The 27,096-nt window shown below is 40.1% G+C and overlaps 2 long non-coding RNA genes across 4 annotated transcripts in view; one reads left to right on the forward strand and one right to left on the reverse strand.

Moving 5' to 3' along the window:
• Positions 1 to 27,096, forward strand: part of LOC103217841 (uncharacterized) — a 368,206-nt gene that overhangs the window by 277,397 nt on the left and 63,713 nt on the right. The gene's annotated exons all lie outside the window — the stretch shown is intronic.
• LOC103217838 (uncharacterized) overlaps positions 24,839 to 27,096 on the reverse strand; it is a 487,886-nt gene continuing 485,628 nt past the window's right edge. For all 3 annotated transcript variants that reach the window (XR_005241432.2, XR_012094310.1, XR_005241431.2), the window contains one exon: positions 24,839 to 25,831. This is a non-coding gene — a long non-coding RNA (uncharacterized lncRNA). The remainder of the gene's footprint in view (positions 25,832 to 27,096) is intronic.

Genomic DNA, 27,096 nt, shown 5'->3' on the forward strand with positions numbered 1-27,096 from the left:
GTGTTCCACACATTTGAGTTATCAAGGAAATTGCTAGGCTAAGAAAAAATATATACATATGTATACATCTATAAGCAACACATTAAATTAAGTACAATCCTGGCAGGAAGCTAAAAGGATTCATGAAAGCCAGTGGTGTTTTTGTTTTTGTTTGTTTTTCAGTCAAATGTAACAAAAAACAAATGCTGGTTTGCACAATTAGAAACTCAAAATGTGTTTAGACATATTACAAACACACACATACAATTAGCTGATCGGGTGTATCAGTTAGCTATTGGTACATAACAAATCACCCCAAAACCTAGTGGCTTATAACAACAACCATTATTTAGCTTTTTATTCTGTGGATTGGTAAGCTGTGTTGGGCTTAGTTGAATAGTACTGCTGGTCTTGCTTGGGATCTCTCACAATGTTGCAGTCAAATGGAGGCCCAACTGGGACATTGAGAATTTTCTCCTTTCCATATATTCTTAAGTCCTCTCCTCTCCATCTGGCCTCTACACATGGTCTTTCCACATGGTCTCCCTAGCAGGGTAGTTGGACTTCTGACATGATGGCTCACGGTTTGCAAAAGTGTGAGAACAGAAGCTGCCAGGGCTTCTTAATGGCTAGATTCAAAAGTCCTACATTGTCACTTCTGCTGTATTTCACTGGCTAAAGCAAGTCATAGGCCAGCCCAGGTTCAATGTGGAAGTGGAACACATAAGAGCATGAATGCCAAAAGGCATGGTTCATTGGGGCCATTTTTGGAAACTAAAAATCACATTCTCTATATTGAGCTAAAATTTGTCTTTTTTTTCTCTTGATTCTCTCTACATTCTGTGTAACATGGAATAGATCCATTTTATGTGACAGACTTTCAGATGATTTGAAATAGCTCTGATGCTTCCCTTACCACCAAATACCTACGATAAATGTTCCCAGTTTTATCAAACACACCTTGCATGACACAGTTTTAAATTTTCTAATCACTATGGTCATTCTCATATGGAGTCTGCCCCAGTTTATCAACATCCAAATAAAAGAGTGGCACTGGGCACTGAGCAGAACTGTTTAAGATGAAAGGACAGTATGTAGTAGACAGAATAATGTCCCCCACCCAAGATGTCCAAGCCCTAATCTCTGGAACTTATAATTATTTGGCCTTATACAGCAACAGAACTTTGCATATGCCATTAAGGTTATAGACTACAAGAGGAGGCAGGTTATCCTGGATAATCCAGGTAGACACAATCTAATCACATGAGTCCTTAAAAGCAGAAAATCTTTCCTAGTGGTAAAAAGAGACAGGTGGTGATGCAAGAAGGGTCAGAGAGACATGGTGTGAGAAAGACTCCACCTTCCACTGCTGGCTTTGAAGATGGAAGAAGATGGCCTTGAGCCAAGGAACGTGGCTTCCTTTAGAAGGCTGAAATGGTTCTTATCATATAGCCAGCAAGAAAATGGGGACTTTGGTGCTTTAAACCCAAGGAATGGAATTCCACCAACAATCAGAACTAGCAGGAAATGAATTCTCCTATAGAGCCTCCAGAAAATAAAGCAGTCTGCCAACACCTGGATTTTAGTTCAGTGAAACCTGTACTGGACTTCTGACCCTCAGAACTGTAAAAAAACTAACAATTTTGTGTTGTTTTAAACCACTAAATTTGTGGTCCTTTGTTAGGGCAGCAACAGAAAACTAATACCATACTCTGTGATCTCTTTTGAGCAGGAAGATAATTAAGGCATCCTGTATTTTGGAGAGGAATCTGACCTAGGCGTGCCTCAGCTTTGCTGGCAACAACATTGTTGATTCATGCAGAGCTTACATTCAACAAGAACATGAAGTCTTTTTCACATAAGCAGCTGTGATCGGGAATGTTTTACCCTTTAATAATCAAATGCAAAATGGTATATTTAGCTCAGTTCATTTTCATTACGTTAGATTCAGTCTATCATTCTAGCCTGTCAAGATATTTTGGAATCTGGTTTCTGTCATCCAAATATTTCAGCCATCCCCTCCCAGTTCTGGGTCATTTCAACATCTGACCAGCCCCATCACTGAACATGACCTGCAGGTTTCTTCTGACATCCTGGGGCAGTGCTGTTCCCTCTACGCTAGGGCTCATGTGTTGAACTCCCACTGCTTATGGAAAGCCTGTGTATTTTCAAAGTGCAGCTCAAATTCCATGTCTTTCATAGAACCTTGCCTGGTAACACCAATGAGAAGCGATTTGTCCCTACTTCTACTCCATGTGAGTTTCTCATTTGCACTGTTGATATGGTAAAAATTGACTTATGTGGGAACTATCTACTTATATATCTTTTCTCTTCAATTGTAGGCCATTTGAAGACAAGGCTTGTCTTTTTCAGTTTTATATCCCCTAAAGCCACTGGCATCATGCCTAGTACATAACAGGTGCTTTATGGAAAACAATAATCCATTTAGCAAGTCCTAATTGAGCCAAGATGTAGTACTCTAAAGCATTCATGTTTACTTTAAATGGGTTGAGAAAAATATATATGCAAGCAAGTACATCATTGCAAATAAGGAATTTGATGCACAAGCAGAGGTTCTTTTTTGGGAAAAATTATGACTTAGAGCAATATGTGTGTACTTCATTGCCTGTGAGAATGCAATGTCATATGCCTGAAATTATGAGGCTACTGTATCTTGGGCTCTCTAAATTGGGCTTTAACTCAAGCACCTAGCATGACACCTAAGACGGAAAACACATTTAATCCATGTGGCAATTTGTTTAACTGCGATTTGTTAATGTTTCATTACATGACACCAACTTGGCCATTTGTCTCACATTCATTCAGCATCATTTCAATTGGCAATGTCAGCACCAAGCTTTAAGCATAGATGGATAATGAATCAGTTAGGATAACATCATCTGTCAACTATAGAAACCCCCAACTCAAATTGACCTAAGTTGAAGGATGTTTACAGATAATACAAAAATAAATCCAGAAGGAGGCCAATTTTAGGGTTGGCTCTTCAATCACCAAATAATATCATCAAGACCTCTTTACTTCTACCATAAGAATCTTTGTATTTTCTGACCTGCTATGCTCCAGCTAACTCCTCTCGGGGTCCCAAGAAGGCTGCCTCATTTCAGCCACGGCACCTTTTGGCAGAACAAGAGGCTGCATCATGAAGTAAATGGAGGGATCTTTTCCACAAACCTCCCAAAAGACTTCCTTCCATCTATTAGTGTCTAACCAAAAGTGGGGACACATCCCCACTCAAAACCAATCTCTGACCAGGCAAAGGAATCACCATGCTCGTGATGTGAAACATATGGTTTCGTGGAGAAGGGTATAATTCCCAATCCACCACGGGTTCTGTTAGAAAGAAACAAGGGGGTGAAATGCTGAAAAGGCAACCAACAAAATCTACAGTCACCAATGCCAGTAACTGAACCCAAACTATATATATTCTTTTTTTATGTAATTTCTATTTTTCTTGCTGTCTCCTTCTCTATGTCAGTCATGCTTTTGTTAAACTATGTTGAGAAATTAAAACTTACTGGTGTCATATCAATATTAATTACTTTTATCCTAAAATGGAAAAACACACAAGTACACACAGACACACACAATTGTTGTTTGCCAATCTCATTCTTGCCATAGTTTAAAAAAAAAAAAAATCGTTGTCAGTTGCCAACCTCTTGAGTTTCCATCCTGTGTCAGAATTTATTCCTCTGGCTTCCAAGTAGAGAATGATGGCTTATGTCTCAGATGAAGCCCTTGAAATTGGGATCACTTAATGGAAACAGACATTTACTCTTCCAGATAGAATCAAAATGTTTAGCCCACAACTGAAATTTAACTTCTTTTCATAATTTCCAGAGTCTGCAAAATGGAATGTAAGTTTAAGGAAATGCCCTTGAAGCATTTTTTTTTCTTTTTTTTTTTTCTTTTTCTCTTTTTTCTTTTTTTGGTCAAAGAAAGAAATGCAAGAGATTCCTTTACTATTTTTAAATTTCTTAAAAAGGTGTCTCTTTTATTTTAACGATTAAATCAATAAGCAAATCTTTGCTGTCCTTAAATCACAACACTAGCTTGCACTTGCAAACACATTGTACACTTTTTAAATCACTTTTATATGATTTATATTTGTTTCTCAAAATAGCCATATATGGTAAGTGGAGCCAGTCTTGTTATCCTTGTAAATGGGAAAAGTGAGTTTCAGAGATGTTAACTGATTTGACTTGAAGTCACACAGCATGGTAGTGGCAAAGCGTGGCCTGGTGGTGAGCTATTATAATTCTTAGACTACATTTCTGTAATCACAAGGAGTCATATGATAATGTGCGCTCCTTTTGTTTTTTTTTTTTTCCCCCAATCATTTGAGTGAACAGATCAAATATCAGAAAGAATTTCCAACTTGTGGGAATTAGGGAATTCCACAGAGGATTATAAGAGTTATAGTAACTACCTTTCCTATTGGTAGGTTTGAGTATTGAAAACAGTCACTTAAGGCCAGGGGTGGTTCCTCACACCTGTAAGCCCAGCACTTTGGGAGGCCAAGGCGGGTAGATCACCTGAGGTCTGGAGTTTGAGAGCAGCCTGGTCAACATGGTGAAACCCTGTGTCTACTAAAAATACAAAAATTAGCTAGGCGTGGTTGTACATGCTTGTAATCCGACCTACTTGGGAGGCTGAGACAGGAGAATCGCTGGAAACCAGGAGGTGGAGGTTGCAGTGAGCCAAGATCTTGCCATTGCACTGCAGCCTGGACAAAAAGAGTGAAACTCCGTCTCAAAAATAACATAACATAAAATAAAATAAAATAAAATAAAATAAAATAAAATAAAATAAAATAAAATAAAATAAAGAAAATAATCACTTGAAAAAGAGAGGGTCATTTCACTCTTGTTTAGAGGCAAAAGATAATTTTAAGGATCCCATTTGAATCTAAGTTTTGCATGTTGAGTCTTTGAATGAGATGATTGCATATTAGAGAGGAAAGTCTGCAGTCTCACTTCTTATGAGACTATATGTGTTGGATCTTTGAACTGTGCACGTTAAGGTGGGCGTTTCCTTTCTTTCTTCCTTCCATCTAAACATTTCCTGGCTATGTGTGCAATTCTGGAGCCACTTTCACACTACAGAAGTTCAACCTGCGGATCTTCGGAAAGGGGCCTTGATTATCCTTTGCTGTTTTAGCAGCTCGTGCCCTCTGTTGTTTTAGCAGTTCATGCCCTCATCTCCAAGAGCCCTTATTCATTCACTCTAAGTTATAGTTTCCACATGAAGTCACCTGATTTGCAATGAGTGTCTTTCTGCAGTAATTAGCTCCCCACTCAGGGAGAGCACAGCTGCACATTAAGTCCAGTTGATCCAACATCAACACATGGCTCACTGCTGCGCGGCAGATATGAGCTTCCTACTGCACCTACAAGCAAATACACAGATCCATTTTCTTCCCCATCCAGCCTGAATATAGCCTCCTGTTTTTCAAGATACGGAATGTGCTGGCAGGACCAAAGCTGAGGTTATTCTTGGTTTCTGATCTCTTTCTCCTCCCCTCTTTTCCCATCTACATTTGCTTAGAAGACATATCATGTCATGAGCAGCTTCTGCTCTTTGCAGACTTTCCTTTGGGGTTGTTATTATCATTATGATTATTTTAAATCTCTGGTAGCAGTTGGCTCTGGTGCCTTTTGTGCATTTGGAGAAGCGTATAGAGAGGTAGGCAGATTGGCCCCATCTTATGGAGGTGTCAGGGGAAGAAGGACTCAGGAGGCACAGGACACTCTGAATTTCACCTGCTGTGCTCTGGTCTGGAGATGGTCCGGGGCCAAGTGCTCAAGACATGCTGACCTGATTTTGTGCAGAGCAGCTCATTGAAAAAGAGACTAAAGGCTGCAGTCACTGTGCCAGAACGAGAGCACATGGAACTGAGCTCAAATCAAAAATGACAAGAAGATAAGATGCCAAGTTCTGATGGAAGCATGTATGCATGTGGTGCAGGGGCATCAGAGTTTGCATATAAGGCACCGTGTAAAGAACTAACTTTGAATATTAGAATATTACTGTTTCATATATTTAGCTGTATATTTTTAAATGACATAATAGTGATTATAACCTCCATCTTCCTCACCGAAGCATATTATTTGGCTCTCCTATTCAACCAAACTGTTCCTTAGCTTTAACCAAATAATAAAAACATACCCAAGTTCCTCTGGAGCAGGCTGGAGTCACCTAGCACTACACAGTCATGCATTGCTTAAAGACAGGGACCCAGTTTGAGAAATATGTTGTTAGGCAATTTGTTATTGTGCAAACTTCATAGAGCGCACAAACATAAACCTAGATGGTGTAGCCTACGACACACCTAGGCTATACGGTATAGCCTATTGCTCCTAGACTACAAACCTGTACAGCGTGTTACTGTACTGAAAACTAGGGAACTGTAATACAATGATATTTGTGTCTCTAAGCAGATCTAAATATAGAAAAGATACAGTAAAAATGCAGTATAAAAAATAAAAACTGGTACACCTACATGCCATGAATGGAGCTTCCAGGACTGGAAGTTGCTCTGGGTGAGGTAGTGAGTGAGTAATGAGTGAATATGAAGGCTTAGGACATGACTATGCACTACTGTAGATTTTATAAACACTGGACACTTAGGCTACACTACACTTACAAAAACTATTTTTTCTTCAATAATAAATTAACTTTAGCTTGCTGTAAATTTTTTACCTTATAACTTTTTTAAACTTTGTAACTCTTGTAATAACAGTTAGCTTAAAACACAAACACGTTGTACAACAGAATAAAAATATTTTCTTTATATCCTTATTCTATAAATTTTTTTACTATGTTAATTTTTATTTTTTTATTTTTTTGTACTTTTTAAGCTTCTTTGTTAAAAATGAAGACACAAATACACACGTTAGCTGAGGCCTACCTGAGATCAGGATAGTCAAAATCACTGTCTTCCACCTCCACATCTTCTCCCACAGGAAGGTCTTCAAGGGCAATAACATGCACGGAGCTGTCATTTCCTATGATAACAACACCTTCTTCATGTCTTCCTGAAGGACCCATCTGAACTTGTTTTACAATTAACTTTTTTTTTTTTATTTTTGAGATGGAGTTTCACTCTTTATTGCCCAGGCTGGAGTGCAGTGGCATGGTCTCGGCTCACTGCAACCTCCGCCTTCCGAGTTCAAGCGATTCTCCTGTCTCAGCCTCCTGAGTAACTGGGATTACAGGTGCCCACCTCCATGCCTGGCTAGCATTTTTAGCAGAGACAGGGTTTCACCATGTTGACCAGGCTGGTCTCGAACTCCTGACCTCAGGTGATCTGCCCACCTTGGCCTCCCAAAGTGCTGGGATTACAGGTGTGAGCCACCGTGCCTGGCCAACATTCTTTTTAATAAGTAGAAAGACCACACTCTAAAATAACGATAAAAAGTAACATATAGTAAATATAAAACCAGTGACATCATTGTTTATTATTACTATCAATTGTTATGTACTGTACATAATTGTGTGTGCTAGACTTTTATACAATTGACAGCATAGTGGGTTTGTTTATACCAGCATCACCACAAACATGTAATGTATTGCACTGTGACACTATGATGGTGATGTCATGATGGGTATAACATTACCATGGCTACGATGTCACTAGGCAATAGGAACTTTTCAGCTCCATTATAATCTTATGAGACCACCATCATATATGCAGTCCATCATGGACTGAAACATTATTGTGTGTTGTGAACTGAGTCTTCTCTTTGCATTTTTCAGGGCATTTTCTATGTTTTGCTGGCCGTTTTGGACTGGGATAGATGTCTCCAACTTGGGAGTTTTTCCCTTTAGCAGTTTCTGATGAACCATTCATAGCTGAATTACGACATGTAAAATGCCACATTGGATTCTCCAAGAACCTGCCACTTGTCATGCTTTTCCTTCTTGGGCCATGCATTCATTTGTTATCCCAGAGCACTCTGGAATGTTCTGGGCTCTAAATTAAAGGATCTAAATGACTCCTCTAGAAAGAAACGTGGGGAAAAATAAGAGTTAATTGGCCTCCACTAATAGAGGCATGGTGGGGCAGTTTCTCTATCACTTCTTTCTGATCTCAAAAGTGTCCTCCCAGTACAAATGAAGAGAAGGAATTTAAGACTCCTTGGGCTTAAGAAAAGGAGGAGAGAAGGAAGACAGAAAGGAGAAGGGTAACTGCATGCCCTTGGGGATGTATGTCTGCAATAGATGCCATTGCCTCAGAGGAACCTTCCAGGAACAATTCCAAACTACATTCTACTGAAACTAGGGTGACCATAAAACGCATCATCCAAATAGGACACTTTTCAAGGAAAGTGGACACTACTAGTAGTTATGCTAGACAACAGGCATAAACTGAGACTGTGCCTGCTCACCCCATCCCTGGTCACCCATATCAGTGACTGAGTGGATGAGCTTTACCCAAGAACCCACTCGGTGTCAGTGGCGAACCCACTCTGTGTCAGTGACAGTGTCTAGCTGTGTTCATATTCTGCACTCACCCAAGACATGTGAGGCCAAGACAGGGACATCCCTCATGTTCCAATATAAGAAATTGACACAGTTGGAACTTCAAGCTCTTCTACCAAAAGCTCAAAACTTGGTTTTGAGATTTCAACAGTTATTAGTAGACCAACTAGGGGTAAAGGCAGAATCCTTCCTGATTCCGGAACAGAATATGAAGTACCTATGTAAAGAGAACTAACGTATGCATTGGAAGGGGAGATGACAAGGTCACATTACCATCTGAGTTTGGGGTTTTCTTACATTTGTCACTTGACCCAGTTTTTATTAGTAAGTGGGGACAGAGTGTGAAGCAGGAAAATTTGATTCATGGACTGCATTTGGTTGGGTTACTCCCACACTCAGCAGGCCCAAGACCTACCCTGTTTTACTAAAGGATGCATCCAGCTTCCTTTCCCCAGGGATTACTTGCAGCAAAGAGAAGCTCAGTTATGGCTTATGTCTCATGACTTTTCCCTAATCTGCTTCATCCTAATCTGTTCTCAGGATATTAAAAAATAATAACCAGGGAGCATCCAGAGGCCAAGAATATCAAATCCTGCTTCCTCCAGCCTCCCCAGTCTCTGCTTTTCCACTAGAACTGGCTCAGAAACTTCAGGACTCAATATCCCCCCTGCAATCAGGGCCAGGGATGAGCTGGACAGACTGGGACAGGCTTTTGGAAGCAGCAGCGGGGCTGATCTTCGAAAACAGAGTGTACTAAAAGCAGTTCTTGGAAAGTCAAAGGAGGTTAAAACTGTAGTCAACATCATTTTCCCCCTCGTGTAGTTAATGACCTTTTTCACTGACGATTCATGGGTTAGATGTGAACATCTGTCCCACAGTGGGAAAAAGATGAATAAATATCTGAATTAAATTAGGACCAGAAGCAAATATCAGTCATTTACTGTTTCTTCGTTGGTTTATGTTACATTTGTTCATCCAATAATTCATTAGTTCAAGTGTCAATTTTTTATTCTCTGTCATATGTTCCTGCTTTTTCCAAGTTTATAGCCTGGTGCTGGGGTGGGGGGTGGTGAATGGTAGACACAGACAATTAAATGGACAAATGCATAAAATGATCCATAGGCTTTGATAGAAGTATAAAATAGTATGAGAGTACCTAATGTGGACTTCCAACCTAAGCCAAGGGGTCAAGGGAAGAAGTTTCTCAGAGAAAGTGACACACAAACTGACACCCATAGAATCTCATAGAAATCTGTCAGTCGAGAGAAAATGAACTTAGAAAAAGTGCTCAGGGTCTGGGTGCAAGAGGACATGGCTCATCCGAGGAACTATAAGATGGTCAGTAAGACTGTAGGACAAGAGGGCAGGAGAATAAGAAAAGACAGAGATGGATAAGCTTTATTTCCTCTTTCCTTTTCTTAGAATCATAGACTGTTAGGACTGAAAGGGATTTGTGGTCATCAACCCCTCCTCTTAGAAACTGGGAAATCAGGCTGGGCGCAGTGGTTCATGCCTGTCATCCCAGCACTTGGGAAGTTGAGGCGGGAAGATCACTTGAGGTCAGGAGTTCAAGACCAGCCTGGCCAATATAGTGAAACTCTGTTTCTACTAAAAATACAAAAATTAGTCTGGCATGGTGGTGTGTGCCTGTAGTCCCAGCTATTCGGGAGGCTGAGGCATGAGAATTGCTTGAACCAGGGAGGCAGAGGTAGCAGTAAGCTGAGATTGCACCATTTCACTCCAGCCTGGGCAACAGAGTGAGACTCCATCACAAATTGAAAAAAAAAAAAAAAAAAAGAAGAAGAAGAAGAAGAAGAAAGAAAGAAATTGGGAAATCCAAGACCAGAGAGTGAAGTTGACTTGTTCAAAGTCATACATTTTCAATTTGGGATGATACATAAACATGGATTCAATTACCTGCTCCAAGTCTGATTTTCTTGTCATTATCTGGTAATTTGTAGTTTTCTCTTTTCTTTTCTTTTTTTTTTTTTTTTGAGACAGAGTCTTGCTCTGTCGCCCAGGCTAGAGTGCAGTGGCCGGATCTCAGCTCACTGCAAGCTCCGCCTCCCGGGTTTACGCCATTCTCCTGCCTCAGCCTCCCGAGTAGCTGGGACTACAGGCGCCCGCCACCACGCCCGGCTAGTTTTTTTGTATTTTTTAGTAGAGACGGGGTTTCACCGTGTTAGCCAGGATGGTCTCGATCTCCTGACCTCGTGATCCGCGCATCTTGGCCTCCCAAAGTGCTGGGATTACAGGCTTGAGCCACCGCGCCCGGCCAATTTTCTCTTTTCTTAAAAAAAAAAAGAAGAAGAATCACTGAAGCCATAAAAAGTGTGACTTAGCATTCTTGGACTAGAGATCTGTTTAAAATGGTGAGCTTACTGGAAATCAAGTTGAAAGACCTATTTTGTATCTGCAACCTTTTTATTGTTTTCACAGGATTTTGACTTAGCAAGTAATTTGGAAGGGTTTGTCTCTTAAGCAAATGCATCTTTTTCTGTTTTAGCAATTTGTTAGAGCTTTGTCACATGCTAGCACCTCTGGCCAAGATATTTCATGCACAAAATAGAGGAAAATGTGTGTGTGAGAGACAGAGAGAGAGAAAACAGAGAAGTTGAGAATTAAGCATATATATATATGCATATATATATATATAAAATCAGAAAAGAAGTCAAGATGTAAACAGTCAAAAATGTTTAAATTACCCACTGCATGTACCTTAAAGGATGGTGAGAAATTAATGAGAAAGACAGCCAGGGCTTAACTGATCTAAGTCGCAGGGGAAAGTGTAGGTCAGTCATGGAGAAAGTGTAGGTCATTTGTAGGAAAAGAGCAGCAGCTCAGTTTGGCTGGAACAAAAGGAATATATAAGGAAGCAGTGGAAAATCAGCCTAGTAGAATAGTCCAGATGGACATAGTCCTGAATTTTGAATGTCAACATATTTGGCGGACGATGGAGGAACTACAGAGGTTTCTGAATGATGAAAAGGAGTTGTTGGTCCCTGAGAGCAACAAGCTGACCTCTGATAATTCATTGCCTGAGGCCAGGTCCCCTTCCCAGCGCCTGGTACCCTTGCCTCGATGTGGGGCACATCTAGGTCAGAGCTCCATGTGGGGTCCTATGCTGCTACTGCACCATGGCTCAACTTCCTTCTCTGCCCCATGCTGAATCCTTCACTCCCCACACATGTCGATCCTGAGCATGCTCCACAATAAACTCCTTCCTCACCACCTTGGTCTGTTTCCTGGCAATCCAGATCTGCAACAGAGTGATAAACGGGTGGGCAGAGAGAGACTGTAAGCCAGGATTCCAACCGATAAGCATGAAATGATGAGGCCTTTACCCCGGAGCTTCTACTATCTAAAGAGAAGGAAAGGAAAGGGATAATGGGAATCTTCATCTCCTCACTTTCATCTCTAAACCTTCTAGGAATGAACTTCTACCATTTTTTTTTAACTTCTTGACAACAGTATTACAAATTCCATTTTTTTCCCTAAAGACTTGGAGGTACAGTTTCAAAAACTGGCAGCATATCAGAACAACCCCAAGACTTCCAAAAAATGTAGCTTCGTGACTCTACTCCCAGAAACTGATTCAGTAGTTGTCTGTGGAAGGGCCCCAGAAAAATGAAATATATACCACTGCTTTCATTTCTAAAATACACACTTTCAAGTGCATTTTCTCATTTGATTCACATACACACACTCACATACACACTATCAAGACGTAGATGTTATCATTATTATTGCCATTTAACCAACCAGAAAACTGGGGGGCTGCTGAAAGTTTATCAATTTGCTGTAGGGCACCCAGATAAAAGAGAGACAAAGTCAAGATTAAAGACACTAGAGGCCTCTTGATGTTCTTCCCACTACACCATACAGCCCCTTCCAGCTCTCAGGAGGCCAAGGTTCTCAACACCTGGCCTTGCATGTGCTTCCTCATTGCTCTCTGCCTTTGCTGAAGCTGTCCCCCAGGCTATCCTGCTCTGCTCCATGATACAAACTCTGAGAAATCTTCAGAACAAATCCAAGTGTGAATAAAGCCATTCAAAATGTTCCATAAGGCACTTCCAAAGTGGTTCTATTCAAGTGACGCTCGACCAGGTGCTCACTGAGTATTCTCAGCTAACTCTGAACCCCAGGGAAAACTGGTTCGCATGCATCCTCTGCCAGCCCCTTCAGTCTGTGATCAGGCTCAGTTTCTTAGTTTAATTTTTCCTTTTATTCTTTTTTTGTGTCTTTTATTTACCTAACCTGTCTGGAAGCTCTGAGAGGAAAGGTATAGGCCGACAACACAATTTAACAAATTTGTCTGGCCCTTTTTATGTACCAAGTACGGTTGTCTCTTGGTATCCATGGAGCTTTGGTTCCAGGACCCCACTGAATACCCAAATCCATGGATGCTAAAATCCCTTATATAAAATGACGTAGTGTTTGCATATGATTTACATACATCCTCTTGTATATGTTCAGTTATCTCTAGATTACTTATAATACCTAATACAATGTAAATACTATGTCAATAGTTGTTATACTGTATTTTAAAGTTTGTATTGAATTTATATTTATATTGCTATTTTTTATTGTTTTATTTGATCCGTGGTTGGTTGAATCTGCAGATGCATGACCCACAGGTATGGAAGGTCAACTACAGTGCTAGAAACCCATGGAGGAATAAGACTGAGCCATTGCCCTCAAAGTACTCATAATCTCTCTCTCCTTCTGCAACCAGTCACCCAGTTTATAGATACTGGTTTGGTTTTGTGACCAAAGTGTTACATGGAGACAGAGGAGGGAGTGGGATGAAATTATGAGAGTTGCTCAGAAGATAAGCTACTCAAGCAAAGTCTTGACAGGAAGTTGGTAAGATGATCAGTGAGCACTAGGTTCATATTCAAAAAAGGGAGACATTTTAAGAGATGTTGGTGTATTCAGACTTAGGAGCAGAGATTCATTGATTGATTCAACACAAATAATCCTATGGGTTATATTTACACCTCTCTCTTTCTTGCTGCCTATATTCAATCCATCAGCCAATCAAACCTCTTTTACCCTTTGCATGTCTTTCAAATTAATCTACTTCTCTTCAGTCCCTCTTCTCATCAAGACTTTGCTGATAGCTTGCTCACCATTCTCTTCATGCAGTATGCGTGCCTGTAACCCTCCAATCCATTTTCTTCTTTACAACTGTAGATCTAACTTTGACTTGTAAATCTGAATTTCATCTCCCCACTCTGCTTCCCAAGACTCTTAGGATAAAAAGTAGAATTTTAACCTGGCCCTACGTGGTCTTAGATCTTTTGGCTCTTCTCATTTTCCAGGCTCACCTAACCCTTGGTTTCATGTTATCTTTGCTTTCTTCTATGTTCCCTCCTGTGACACAGCCTTTGCACGTGCTGCCCCCTCTGCTGAGGAAGCGCTTTCCCATGATTCCCCTCCCCCTTCGCCTTAACTCTTACTCTTCCTTCTGGACTCAGCAGAGGCATCTGAGCTTCTCTTACCAGATCTACAACTCCTGTTACTTGCACATATAATGAATCCCTCTCCTGCTACTGTACAGCATTTATGACATTATAATTTTACATTAATTTAATTGTTCAAATTAAAGTTCATCTTACCCTCTCATTTATTAAGTTATAAAAAGGTAAGGATTTTGTCTGTTTTTGCTCACCAGGGGACTTTCCAGAGTTCAGCAAAATGCCTGGTAGAGAGAAGGCTCTCACATACTTGTTAAGTGAATGAATGTGTGAACCAATGACTGAATGAATGGACTGATGCATGTCTGACACAGTCTGGGTTCTGGCATTATAAGGGTGAGCAAAGAGGACCCAGTTTCTACTTTTATGGAGCTTCTACTCTACTGCTGGTTTATGGAGATGGAAAAGTCAGGGTGTGGCTGTTTGTAATTTGGACAGGTTCTTCACAACTCTTCCCTGACCCCCTTTCATTCTTCTTGTGCTGGAGATTTCAGGATCTGAGGGAGTTGAAATTGCAATTGTGTTTTTTTGTTTTTTTTGTTTTCCAACATTTTCTACAATGCTCTGCTGCTAGGCTTCAGAAAGAACATATCTCTATGTGCAGAAAAATTCTGTAATGAGCATGTATTGCTTTCCAGTAACTCCACATCCATTTTCCCTTCTTGCTAGAGTTCCTCAGTTTTCATGTAGGATGTCACCTCTCCTACATGCTGTGTTCTCATGATGGGACTGTCTGTCAAAGGGTAGGCATGTGGCCCAGTTAGGCAAATGGGCCCCCCTCTTATTAATAGCACTTACTGATTTTTCCTAGTTGGGGCGCCGTGGGAAAACTCTAAGTGGATCCAAGGGCCTTTCGTTTCTGAGTCATTCTATGAGCCCTTGAATCACTTCTCTTCTTCAGTCAATGCGAGTATATTTCTGTTGCTTGCACCCAGTCCTCTTCAATCAGGACTCCACTGGAAGAGGACTACTGCCTGCAGTCCAAATTTAGTCACTGCCTATTTTAATATGTAAAGTTTTATTGAAGCAAAGCCATGCTTATTCATTTACATAATGTCTACTGTTGCTTTTGTGCTACAAAGACAAAGTTGAGTAGTTGCAACAGAGACCATATGGTCTGCAAAGCTGAAAAGATTTACAGAGAAAGTTTCCCAACCCCCTGCACTAGAGAGTGAACCCCCAATCCCTAAGACATTCCTTGTAAGTAGTTAATTAACTTCTCTTCTATGCATCTGGAATGGCACTAGATATATACTACCCTTGGGAGAATTGAGAGCATCATTAAATCATTTTCTGTAGGATTAAATGTTTGCATGAAACATTGCTTAAGAAAGAATGCTTATACCTGAGAAATCCTAAATGTTCCACCAATTGTTTTCTGTCTAAGTTTCTAGAAACCTCTGATTCTCTATGCTGGCTCTTGGTTAAACTCATGTAGGGAATGTTGTTGGAAGTTGACTGAAGAACTGTTTCTAGGCCTCAGGTATTCTAAATCTCTCTGGGAATCGGAAAAGTTCTTTATTCTCTCTGTACCTCAGCTTCATCTTCTACACAGGAGTGAGATTTAGCTAGGATTTCTGAATTCTCTTCCAACATTCTGTAATTCATCTAAACAAAGGTAAAGGCAATCAGATATAGAAATAACAGTAAAAGATCCAATTGTGAAATGAACCTAAAAAGAAAAGGGGCATCTAGCATTGTATATGTTGGAGAATAGCATGAACAAGTATGGAAAGCTGTGTGCAAAGGCAGGGGGTGTGTGTGTGTGTGTGTGTGTGTTTTAAAAAGCAGTAAACATCTGCATTAGTTTGAATACAGTCTTCTCTGGGTCCAAGAGGAGAAACCAGAGTGCCTGAAATGTCTCATTTAAGTCCTAAACTTAAATCCACGGTAAATAGCCTATTGTCAGAAAATTTAGGGATAGTCCCTAAGCAAAGTTTGTTTTACTTTTTACTCTCAGACTTGTTCCAAAAGCTCAGTTAAAATTTCACAAGCAATCTCCTCTGAGTAGACACGAGTTTGGGCCTGTCCACTCTCCTCAAATAGGCCATCCATCTGAATTGTTTGCAAGGCCCCAGGCTACAGGTAGTTTAAAGCGCCACTATCAGATTGCTTCTTCATCTTCTCCAGACTAAATAGTCCTGATTTTTGTCAGCAGCTTTTCATACTCTAGGCTCTTTTATTAACTATTTTTGCGCTAAGGTGCATTGTCAACCTATTCCATAGCGTGGTTTTGTTCCTTCTAAGAGCTTAGAGGCCAAACCTGGGACTTGCTGGCTCCAGGCCCTCTTTAAAAACATTTTGATCATCATGTGTTAAGAACTAATGACAATTGTCTGCCCAGAATGCTCAAGCACCAACTTGTATGTGTCAGGGGGATTGGTGAAATAAACCTCAAAATTCAGTCTATCCATCCTATAATTAAGCCTCTCTAATGTATGGACGAAACAGATTGGTGAGGACTACTTCTGGTCTCCACAAATTAAAAGCCTCCAAAGGAAAAATTCCTTTCCTTTAGAGGGTCATTTTTCATGTAGTACATTAAATATTTATTGACCATCTGTGCTATGTCAGGCATTGTGCTAGCTAGTAGGATATAGAAATGAGCATGAGAGATCGGGTCCCTGCCCTCCTAGTGCTTACGGGCTGGTGAGGGGGCATTGAAAAGGGAGCACGCGGCCCAAAAATAAGCAGGTAATTATAGTAAGGTAAGTGTGTGCTACGGCAGGAAGAATATGGAGGCCCTAACTCAGAATTGAGGAGGAGGCTAAGAGGACAGCAGTGTTGGAAGAAGGGATATGATACTCCAGCCGGACAGAACAGAGAGTAAAAGAACCAATGTGTAGCAAGCTGAAATCATTTTTACTTGCCTGCCTCACAGAGCAGAGGGGTGGTGTTAAGAGAGAAATCCGTGAGTGTGGATTGAAGCAGGTGGAGCCCTTTAAACCCGTTAAGAAGATGAAAGCTTAACCAGGGGCGATTTTGCCCTCCAGGGGACATTTAGCAGTGTCTAGGGACATTTTTAGTTGTCATAAATTAGAGTTGCTACAGGCATCAAATGGGTGGAGGCCAGGGACCCTCCTTAACATCCTGCAATGCACGAGACAGCATCCCCAAAACACAGACTCCTTTGGCCCAGAATGCAAATAATTCTGAGGTGGAGAAACCCTGCTCTAGCACAGTGGGAATTACTAAAGGAGGAGAGCTGGCAAGATCAGATTTATTAATAACTCTCCCTCTGCACACAAAGAGGTGGGGCCGAGTGAATTAGAAGGAGCCCAAGCTAGGAGAAATAATTGATTGCAGCCATACAGGTAAGAGACCAAACCTCAAAAACCTCCTCAGCCAGTGGCCCCACCACAGAAACACATCCTGGTTTAGGAAGTCAGAATAAAAAGGCCACCACCAGGGTGAGCGATGGAAAGCTGAAAAGAAAATGAAATACAATGACTGTTTTCATCTGCACCTTGTGTCTGGCTCATCGTTCTGTTACACTCAAGCTGAAGGCATATCAAGTAAAAGATTCAAGATTAAAGTGTTACTTAACTTTATGATAAGATGGTAGGGTCCGGATATTTTAAACACATACCCCACCCCCACCCCCTACACACACACAGAGGACATGATCCCGTGTATTTGTGGAGCATGTTTTGCATTCTTTGTGACAGGTGGGGCCCTATAAATGAAGCAAGGGACAGCTGCTTAGCATGATAATGTGTTCCATATTGTCAGACCAATTTGGAAAAACTAGTAGTATCTATTATTAAGAATAGTAATATATATATATATGGAAAGTCTCTTTATATCGGACTTTAGTGCACAGGAAAACATGGTGATCCCCACCCACCTCCTCCATGATCACTTCCCAGTGCCCTGAATGAAGCATCCAACAATAGCTACTATTTCTTGAGCAGTCGCCATACGCCAGGCCCTGTGCTAAGCACGTTAAATATGTTTTTCTCACACAATCTTCACAATGCTGTAAAGTATTTTTCTTCCAATTTTACATTTAAGAAAACTGAAATTTAGGGAGTTAGTGAGGGAGTCCCCACATTGCAAAGCTTGTAGAAGGCAGAGTCTAGATTTCAACCTAGGAATGAAAGCCTCTCCCAAGACTCTTGAACTTGACCCCAAGAGCCTGGCTTTTCTGGTCAACAGCAATGAGTGATTTCAAGAGGCCACCTGGAGCGTGCCTTCTCTCTGAGCATCCTGCCCCTTGGAGGTAAGGCTAAGCACCCACTGAACTCTGGCTGTTCTCATGTTGTTCGAGGAATATTCCGGCCCAGCAGGGTCCAGCTGTCTGAGCCTTGGCCACCTCACATCTGCACACACTACCGCCCCACAGCACCACAACCACTGTCCTCTCTGTGGCATTCTAGTAAAGTGAGCAGCTTGGCATCTCTCTCTGGAAATTACTGTAACAGAGATGACTGCAGATCTCCCAGTACCAAGTTGGTAGTGCCCATCAATCACATTTCCATGGTTTGTTTTGTAAAACATCCAAGTCTCAGATTTGACTGAGACAGTCTAGAGAAGAGTTGGGATGATGTCCAGAGGTGCAGACCCAGAACAAATCATGAAGTCTCTGTTTGTTCCCCTGTAATAATCACGGGATGTTTTCTAGTTACTCAACAGATAAGAACTCCTTATCACTCTTGGCATTTTCACATGCTTTCCTCTTTTTTATTTGGAAGTTTGTACTTTTCCTGCTGTTGGCCACCCGTCCTGAGAGCACAGCCAGATGTCCAGGGGCTTTCAAAGAAACGTGCAACAATCCCCTGGGACTCAGTATCTTCACAAGATATTTTCAAAGGACTCAAAATGACTGGCCTTCCAGAAAACACAAACACCACATGAAATAAGATATTTTCCACTCTGAACCCAAAATTCATTTTTCACAATCCCATGGCCTAAGCCCTAATGGGACCACATGGTACTCTTCTGTCCCCCAAGAACCAGCTGTAGCTGAGTTGACTCTCAGCTCCTGAGAGGCAGGCACACCTAACCCTCCATTTAGGCAACTTTCTTCCAAAGTTCTAGATGTGGGCTTCACTGTGTTGGACACACACATGTGTTTCCTGTTTCAATCATAGATCAAAGGCGTTGCTTATTTTTCAACTACAGACCATGAGCAAGCTCAAACCCATCACTAGAAATATCCCAGCATCAAGACATGAAAGTGAATGGCCAAAAAATCCATGCTGCCTCTGAGATTGCCACTCTTGGAGCCTCAGGAGGCTGCGTTTGTTCCATCTCTGGTACACACTCTCCTGAAAAGTCTGTTGCCTGAATTTGCTTCTCCGAAGAACACTGCATTGGTTTCCCGTGGGCGCTGTAATAAATTACCATGAACTTGGTGGCTTAAAACAACAGGAATTAATTCTCTCACAATTCTGGAAGCCAGAAGTCCACAGTCAGCTTCACTGAGCTAAAATCAAGGTGTCTTCAGGGTGGCACTCCCTGCAGGGGCTCTATGGGAGGCTCCATTCCTTGCCAATTGCAGTGTTTGGTGGCTGCTGGCATTCCTTGGCTTGTGGCTGCATCACTCCAACACTAAGGCCAGCATCCCTATATCTCTTTCGGCTACCATCACATCTTCTTCTCCTCTGTGTGTGTCAAATCTCTCTGCCTCATCTTATAAGGACACTAGTGATAGAATTTAGGACACACCAGATAATCCAAACTAATCTCTCCAGTTCAAGGTCCTTAATCACATTGGCAAAAGCTTCTTCTCCAAATAAGATGACATTTACAGGTTCCAGGAATAAGGATGTAATATTTCTGAGAACCATTTTTCAACCTACTACAAAAGCCTCCCCGCTCATTCTATAGAGAGATGAGTGTGAAAAGGCTCACCACACTCCTCCTGAAAGATCTCAAGTTAGGGTTGAAAACATTTATACACATAAATATGTATTAATGACTCTATGTATTAATAAGAGATGTATATTCATTTGGCACGTGTCATACATATTCAGTACATATGTGCAGAATTTAAAATCATCTACTCTCTAGCATCTGAACTGTGCTATTACTATCATCTGCTGAAGTAGATCATCGGCCTCTGTATTCTTGATATTTTTGGCTGAATAATTCTTTGTTGGGGTTGAATGAGGAGCTATTCTGTGCATTGTAGGATATTTAGCCTCATCCAGCAAGTAGAAACATAGGAAGCCCAGGCCAGGCGCAGTGGCTCACACCTGTAATCCCAGCACTTTGGGAGGCCGAGGTGGGTGAATCATTTGAAGTCAGGAGTTCAAGACCAGCCTGGCCAACATGGTGAAACCCCACCTCTACTAAAAATACAAAAATTAGCCAGGTGTGGTGGCGCACGTCTGTAGTCTCAGCTACTCGAGGGGCTGAGGCAGGAGAATCGCTTGAACCCAGGAGGTGGAGGTTGCAGTGAGCCAAGATTGCACCACTGCACTCCAGCCTGGGCCACAGAGTGAGACTCTGTCTCAAAAAGAAAAAAAAAATACACAGGAAACCCAGTTGTAATTGAATTTCAGTAAAACAATGAACACTTTTTTAGCATAAGTATGATCTCTATAATATTTGGTACCTTCTAATACTAAAAAAAGTATTATTTGTTTACCTAAATTTAAATAAAACTGAGTGTCCTGTATTTTGTGTGTCAATCTTATACCAGATGCCAATATGCCAGTAGCACACACCTACCCTCACCGCTAATTGCAACAAACAAAAATGTCTTCAGACTTTGCCAAATGCTCCGTGGGAGGCAAATTACCCCCAGTTGAGAACCATGTATCTACCTGAAAAAATAAATAGAAACCCTTGGAAAATAGAAAAGATTGAGAAAAATACGTAGAATTGTTTAAAATATGTGCACGTTGGCAGTTGTTGCCACTAACCCACTAAGCTATCAGGTCCAAGGGCCACAGGCCACACGGACACTAGTGTGGCTCTGGGGGAACGTGACAGCGTCACTGTTGGTGGGGGACATGGTTTGGAGAAGGCAGCCTGCTTGGAATAATTCTGCCTATCCCTTTTCTTTCACGCCTCGGAGCCTCAGGCTAAGCAGCAGGACCAGACATGATCTCCCACCCCCCACATTCACCTTCTAATTTATTTTAATTATTCTCTTTTTCCCCCCTTAGTCCTCAGGCTTCATTTAGGTGCAAGTGGCTCACTCAAGCAGCTAAGTTTGAAGGCGCCAGCAGACAACTGTCTGGCAGAGCTATGCTGTGAGGTCCCTCCACTGAGACTTCTGATTTTGAACATGTCCCTACTGGTAGCAAAAGCTAAACAAAAGAGGGACCGAATGGGTGTGTGCCCCCTGCCTCTCTCTCCACCCCTAGGCCCCCATGTCTCTCCTCTCTCTCTCTCTGTCTCACACACACACACAAACCCCTCCCCGTTTTCTTTCCTGCGTCTTCAGTTTTTTGCCCAGAGGCAACACTTGCCATTCAAAGTATCCATGACTCACCCAGCCTTTGGTATAATAGTAACTCATTACTCTTTCTCCCCACCACCAGCTGCCTCTGCACTGTAGCAAATATAAACTTGATGTTCATACACACAGATAGCAATCGGGTGCACATATTGTATGTCTATGTAAACAAAGCCATGTGTATTTATAGACCCATATCAATGACAGATCTATGTGGAAAGATAATGGGGGTTTTACAGACCAAAAAAAAAAAAAAGATGCAAGGCTTTGAAGCCTCTGACCCAAAATAAAATAAAATACCAAATAATGCTCAGCAACAAATCCCTTAATAAGGAGGAGGAGGCTGATCTCTGTCCCACAGCTGGTGGAGTCTACAGGGGAGATTTGTTTAGGAGGAGTCAGACTCTCACAATATGGAAGCAGGATTTAGGTTCTGTTCCTGAATCATCTGGTGAAGGATGAGCATTTCATTGTTTGCTGTAAGCTCTTAGTTTCTTGGAGTCACTAACACCATCTTCAAAGGGTTTGCATTAACTAACTGCACATGGCCTCATACAGCAGCTCAAAAACAAAGTTGACATTTAGCAAAAGTTTTAAGAATGAATAAATTAATTTGGCTAAACATAACTTGACAGTCCTGAAAGTCAGAGACTAAGACAAAAATGCCTAGATAGAAAAAGTAATTTAAAAAACCCCAGAGAACAGAAAGAAGGTGTAATAATACCAGAAGGAGGAATTGGAGGAATTGGTCCCAGGATAACGGCCCCCAATTATGGGCCTGCCTGGAAAAGCTCAGGCTTCAACTCAGACTCTTTATCCAGCAGGGAGATGGGGCAGACTTCATTTTTAGGATGGGTTGTTTTATGTACATAATCAGGCCAACTGCAGGGAGAGCAGCAGGGAGTTATAAACAGGACAGCCACCAAGTGGAAGCTGCCACCTTTGATGCCAACCCAACTCATACATTCTAATTTCATCACCTCCCTCTGTCACCACTCTTATGCATGTCATTTTACAGAGAGGGCTATTTCATTGATTTGAGGATATTTTACTATCTTAAATACCCATATTCTGAGGATAGCACCTTAAGTGTTTTCTTTCTTACTGAGACAAAATTTATGTACAGTGAAATATGTAGCCCATAATTATTCAGTGCAATGAGTTTTGACAAATACGTATACCAATGAGACTACCACCTCAGCCAAGGTACAGAATATTCCCATCACCCCAGAAAAGTCCCCTGGGGCCAATGATGTGCTAGAACCAATTTCTACCAAGGCAATTCTGCTCATCTCTTCCCAAATTTGAATTCACTGATGTCATATTGGTGCTTAAAAACTGTCATGCTAGGAAATCAGCAAACACTACAATAAATCAAGGACATTTTTTTTTCTCAGCGAGCCAGTTGACCAGCACACACCTGCTTATACCTCTTTTTAGCCAGTCCCCCACCCCTACAGAGGGAAATCAGCATAGATTTAGTTTTACCTGTCCTTTAACTTCATAAAAATGGAATTGCATATTGCATTGGGCCTACTGCATATTGCATTTGGGCCTATTAATATTTTTTAAAACTTCTATGTACTAATAATATTAATATTTTTTAAAACTTCTACGTACCTTTTTGTACTAACATTTTCATGATTATATGTTTTCTTTTCACTTGGATAAATACCTAAGAGTGATATTGATGGGTCATAGAGTAAGTTTATGTTTAACTTTATAAGAAAGCACCAGAAAATTTTCCAAAAAGGTAGGACACAAGCAACATATGAACATTCCATTCTTTACAGCATTTGGTGTTGTCACTGGGTCTTTTGAATTTTAACCTTGCAAATATTGATGATGTAGTACACATTGTAGGATTTTGATTTGCATTTCCCTGAAGACTACTTATATTAACCATCTTTTCAAGGGCTTTTTAGTTATTCCTATATCTTCTTTCCAGTTGTGTCATAGAATTTTGTGTGGAGCATTTGATAGAATTCACCAGCACAATAATCCAGCTCTTAGTTGCCTTTTTTGGAAAGGAGTTTGACAATGAATTAAATTTTTGTATAGACCTGGGGCATTCAGATTTTTCTAATTCATTTTATGTTTTGGTAAATTGTATTTTTTCAGTGAATTCATTCATTTTTTTCTAGATTTTTTAATATATTGGCCTAATATTTTTCATAATATTCCCTTATTATCCTTTTAATGTCTATAGGATTTTTAGCGATCTCTTTTCTTGCATTCCTGATATTAGTAACTTGTTATTTCTCTCTCTCCATCAGTTTTGCTAAAGATAAATCAGTTTAATTGATCTTTTTAAAGAAATTTCGTTTCCTCTATTTAACCGAGGTTGACTTTTTCCAGCTTCTTAAAGATACAAAGTTAAATCATTGATTTTAAACCTCTCTTCTTTTCTAATGTAAGCATTTAATGTTAAAAACTTTCTGCTAAGCATTGCATTAGCATTTAATAAATTTTTGTATATTACATTTTCAATATTGATCAACTCAAAGTATTTTAATTATCCTTATTTTATTTCTCTTTTATTCCTGGATTATTCAGAAATATGTTGCTTAATTTCCATGATACTTGGGAATTTATAGACGTAATATGATTTCTAATTTAATTATACTGCACCCAGAGAATATATACTATAAAATTTAAATCCTTTAAAATTAATTGATACTTACTGTCCAGTATTTGGTCTACCTTGATTAATGTTTCATTTGCACCAGAAAATAATGTGTACTATTGTTCTTTGGTGGCATGCTTATATGCTTCAATTAAGGTCATGTTGGTTGACAGTATGGTTTATATCTCCTATATCCATGCTGATTTTATACATCGATCAATCAATTAATGAGAGAGAACTGTTAAAAATCTTGAATTTGAATAATAAATTTCTCTGTTTCTCCCTTTAATTCTGTCACTTTTGGTTCTTGTATTTTAAAGCTCCGTTATTGGGTGCACATACATTTAGGATTGTTTTACCTTTCTGGAGAACTGACTCTTTTATCATTTTTAAATTGATAAATTGCCTCTTTATCTTTGGCAACTCTCCCATGTTAAAGTGTATGTTCTCTCATATTAATATAGCCATACTATTGCTATGTGTTTATTCTTTACATGATAAATATTTCCTCCATCATTTTACTTTCAACCTATCTTTGTCTTTATATTTAAAGTGTATCTCTTTAGAGAATAGAGGGATGGTTATCAGAGCCTGGGAAGGGTAGTGAGTAGGGACGGGAGAGTAGGGGCATGCTTAGGATACAAGAAAAAATACTTGGAAAGAATGAATAAGACCTAGTATTTGATAGCGCAACAGGTAGACTACAGTCAATAATAATTTAATTGTACAATTAAAAATAACTAAAAGACTCTAACTGGATTTTGTAATGCAAAGGAAAAATGCTTGAGGGGATGGACCCCCAGTTTTCCATACTGTGATCATTACATATTACACGCCTGTACCAAAATATCTCATGTAGCCCATAAATATATATGCCTGCTACATACACACAAAAATAAAAACTTAAAATTAAAAATTAAAAAAGTAATAAAGTGTGTCTTTTTCTTTTCTAACCAGTCTGGCAAGTTTTCCTTTTAATTGAAGTAAATTATAATCTAATTAAACATCTTTCAATTATTTATCCTTATAAATTTAATTTAACATTTAATATAATTATTGATATACTGGGATTTAATGTTACCATCCTGGCATTTATTTACTATTTCTCCTGTCATCTTTTTGTTCCTCCATTCTTCCTTTCATTCCTTCTTTTGAGTTCATTAAATAATTTTTAATATTCCTTTTCTGTCCTCTGTTGGCTTTTTAGCTATCCTTCTTTGTATTTTTTAAATGGTTCCCATAAAGATTAAAATATGACACTTTAACTTATCACAGAGTGACAGAGTTGACATTGTACCACCACCCATAAAATATTAAAGTCTTACAATTGCAAAATTACATGTATTTTGTTCCTATTATTTTTACCACCTTTGACATATATTTCACAAGAAAAACTTCTTTTCATATTTCTTGTATCACTGATGAATTCTTTTAACTTTCATTTAGCTCATACGTGTCCTTTCCTCTCAAGAATCACAGCCCCGTATCACATGTTGTCCAAATACCTAAAGACAGTTTCCTCATATATTTTGGCCAGTGTTATGGTTGTTTTCAGTAGGAAGGTGTATTAATTTGCTAGGCCTGCCATAACAAGGTACCACAAACTGAGTTGCTTAAACAACAGAAGTTTCTTGTTTCACAGTTCTGGAGGCTGAAAGTCCAAACTGAAGGTGTCAGCAGGGTTGTTTGTTTTTAAGGGTTGCGAGGTAGACTCTGTTCCTTGCCTCTTTCTTGCCTTCCAGTAGCTCAGGCACTCCTTGGCTTGTAGATGAAAATCTCACCATGGCTTCACATCGTCTCCTCTCTTTGCATGTCTCTATGTACACATTTCCCCTTTTTGTAAGAAAATAAAATCACATTAGATTAGGACCTGCCCTAATCACCTTATCTTAACTTGATCATCTGTAAGGACTCCATTTCCAATAAGGTCACAGTCACAGGGCCTGGGGGTGAGGACTTCAGCGTCTTTTTAAGGCACACAATTCAACCCATAACAGAGGGTAGTTCTAGTGGAATTTACTCCATTATAGCTAGAAGCAGATGACATTCGGGTTTGTTTCGTCAGTGTCACTTTTTTGTAAATCTGCTCATCACATTCATTGGGGGAGTTGGGTGGACCGAGGAAAGACGGAAGATGGAGAGGGGTGCTAGAAATGTTAGGACTAATGAAAGCACTTTTTAGTGAAGAAAATTGAGATTCTCCAGAATAAAATGTTTCCACTCTCCTAATTTTCTCTTTGGCCTGTGCTATGGTTCATACCTATTGCAGTTGTCTTAAGAGGGAAATAGGAGCTTTTATGTTCACTCATTCATTAAAAAACAAAACAAAACATATATTGAGCACTTGCCTGTGCCAGATGTGTGCCTAGTAGCTAAAGATACATCAGTGCAGGAGATGAATATGGTCCCTACCTAAATGGAGTCTTCCTTCTAGTGGAAACTTGGAGTCCATCCAGTTGCTTAATTTTTCTTTGAATTGTGGCTTTAAAAAACTAATCAGTATAGAGATTTTAATCCATCTTTGGCAAAAAAAAAAAAAATACAGTGCAGGAAAAAATTGAAAAGGAGTAATTTTTTGATTCCTTCTTTTGTTTAGCACATATTCATGAACACACACTGCATCTAGAGATTAAACTTTCCCCCTGTAGCTCTCTGAATGTGTGGAATAATGTAAAGGAAAGTCTTCCATTACGGAGTATGGCAGACTCTATTGTTTATCTTGATAATATGCATTATTTCCTTTCTAACCCCCAAATGCCTAGATAAGTGAGTGATTTTTGGTATCCAGCTCCACTGCAAGATCATGTGCTTTAAGAGGAGCCTCTTGATTGGTCTAAGTTGGTCTTGATGGTTTCATGTAATAGAAATGTGATCAAACTCTGGCCTATGAGTCAGGAAGGAAGAATGTTAGAGACTGCTGGAAAACAAGGTTTTCTTGCTTCTTTTTTGTTTGTTTGTTTGTTTGTTTTGTTTTGTTTTGTTTTTTTGAGATGAAGTCTCACTCCGTAGCCCAGGCTAGAGTGCAATGGCATGATCTCGGCTCACTGCAACCTCTGCCTCCTGGGTTCAAGTGATTCTCCTGCCTCAGCCTCCCGAGT

The sequence above is a fragment of the Chlorocebus sabaeus genome, chromosome 10, assembly GCF_047675955.1.
Source record: "Chlorocebus sabaeus isolate Y175 chromosome 10, mChlSab1.0.hap1, whole genome shotgun sequence".
NCBI lineage: Eukaryota > Metazoa > Chordata > Mammalia > Primates > Cercopithecidae > Chlorocebus > Chlorocebus sabaeus.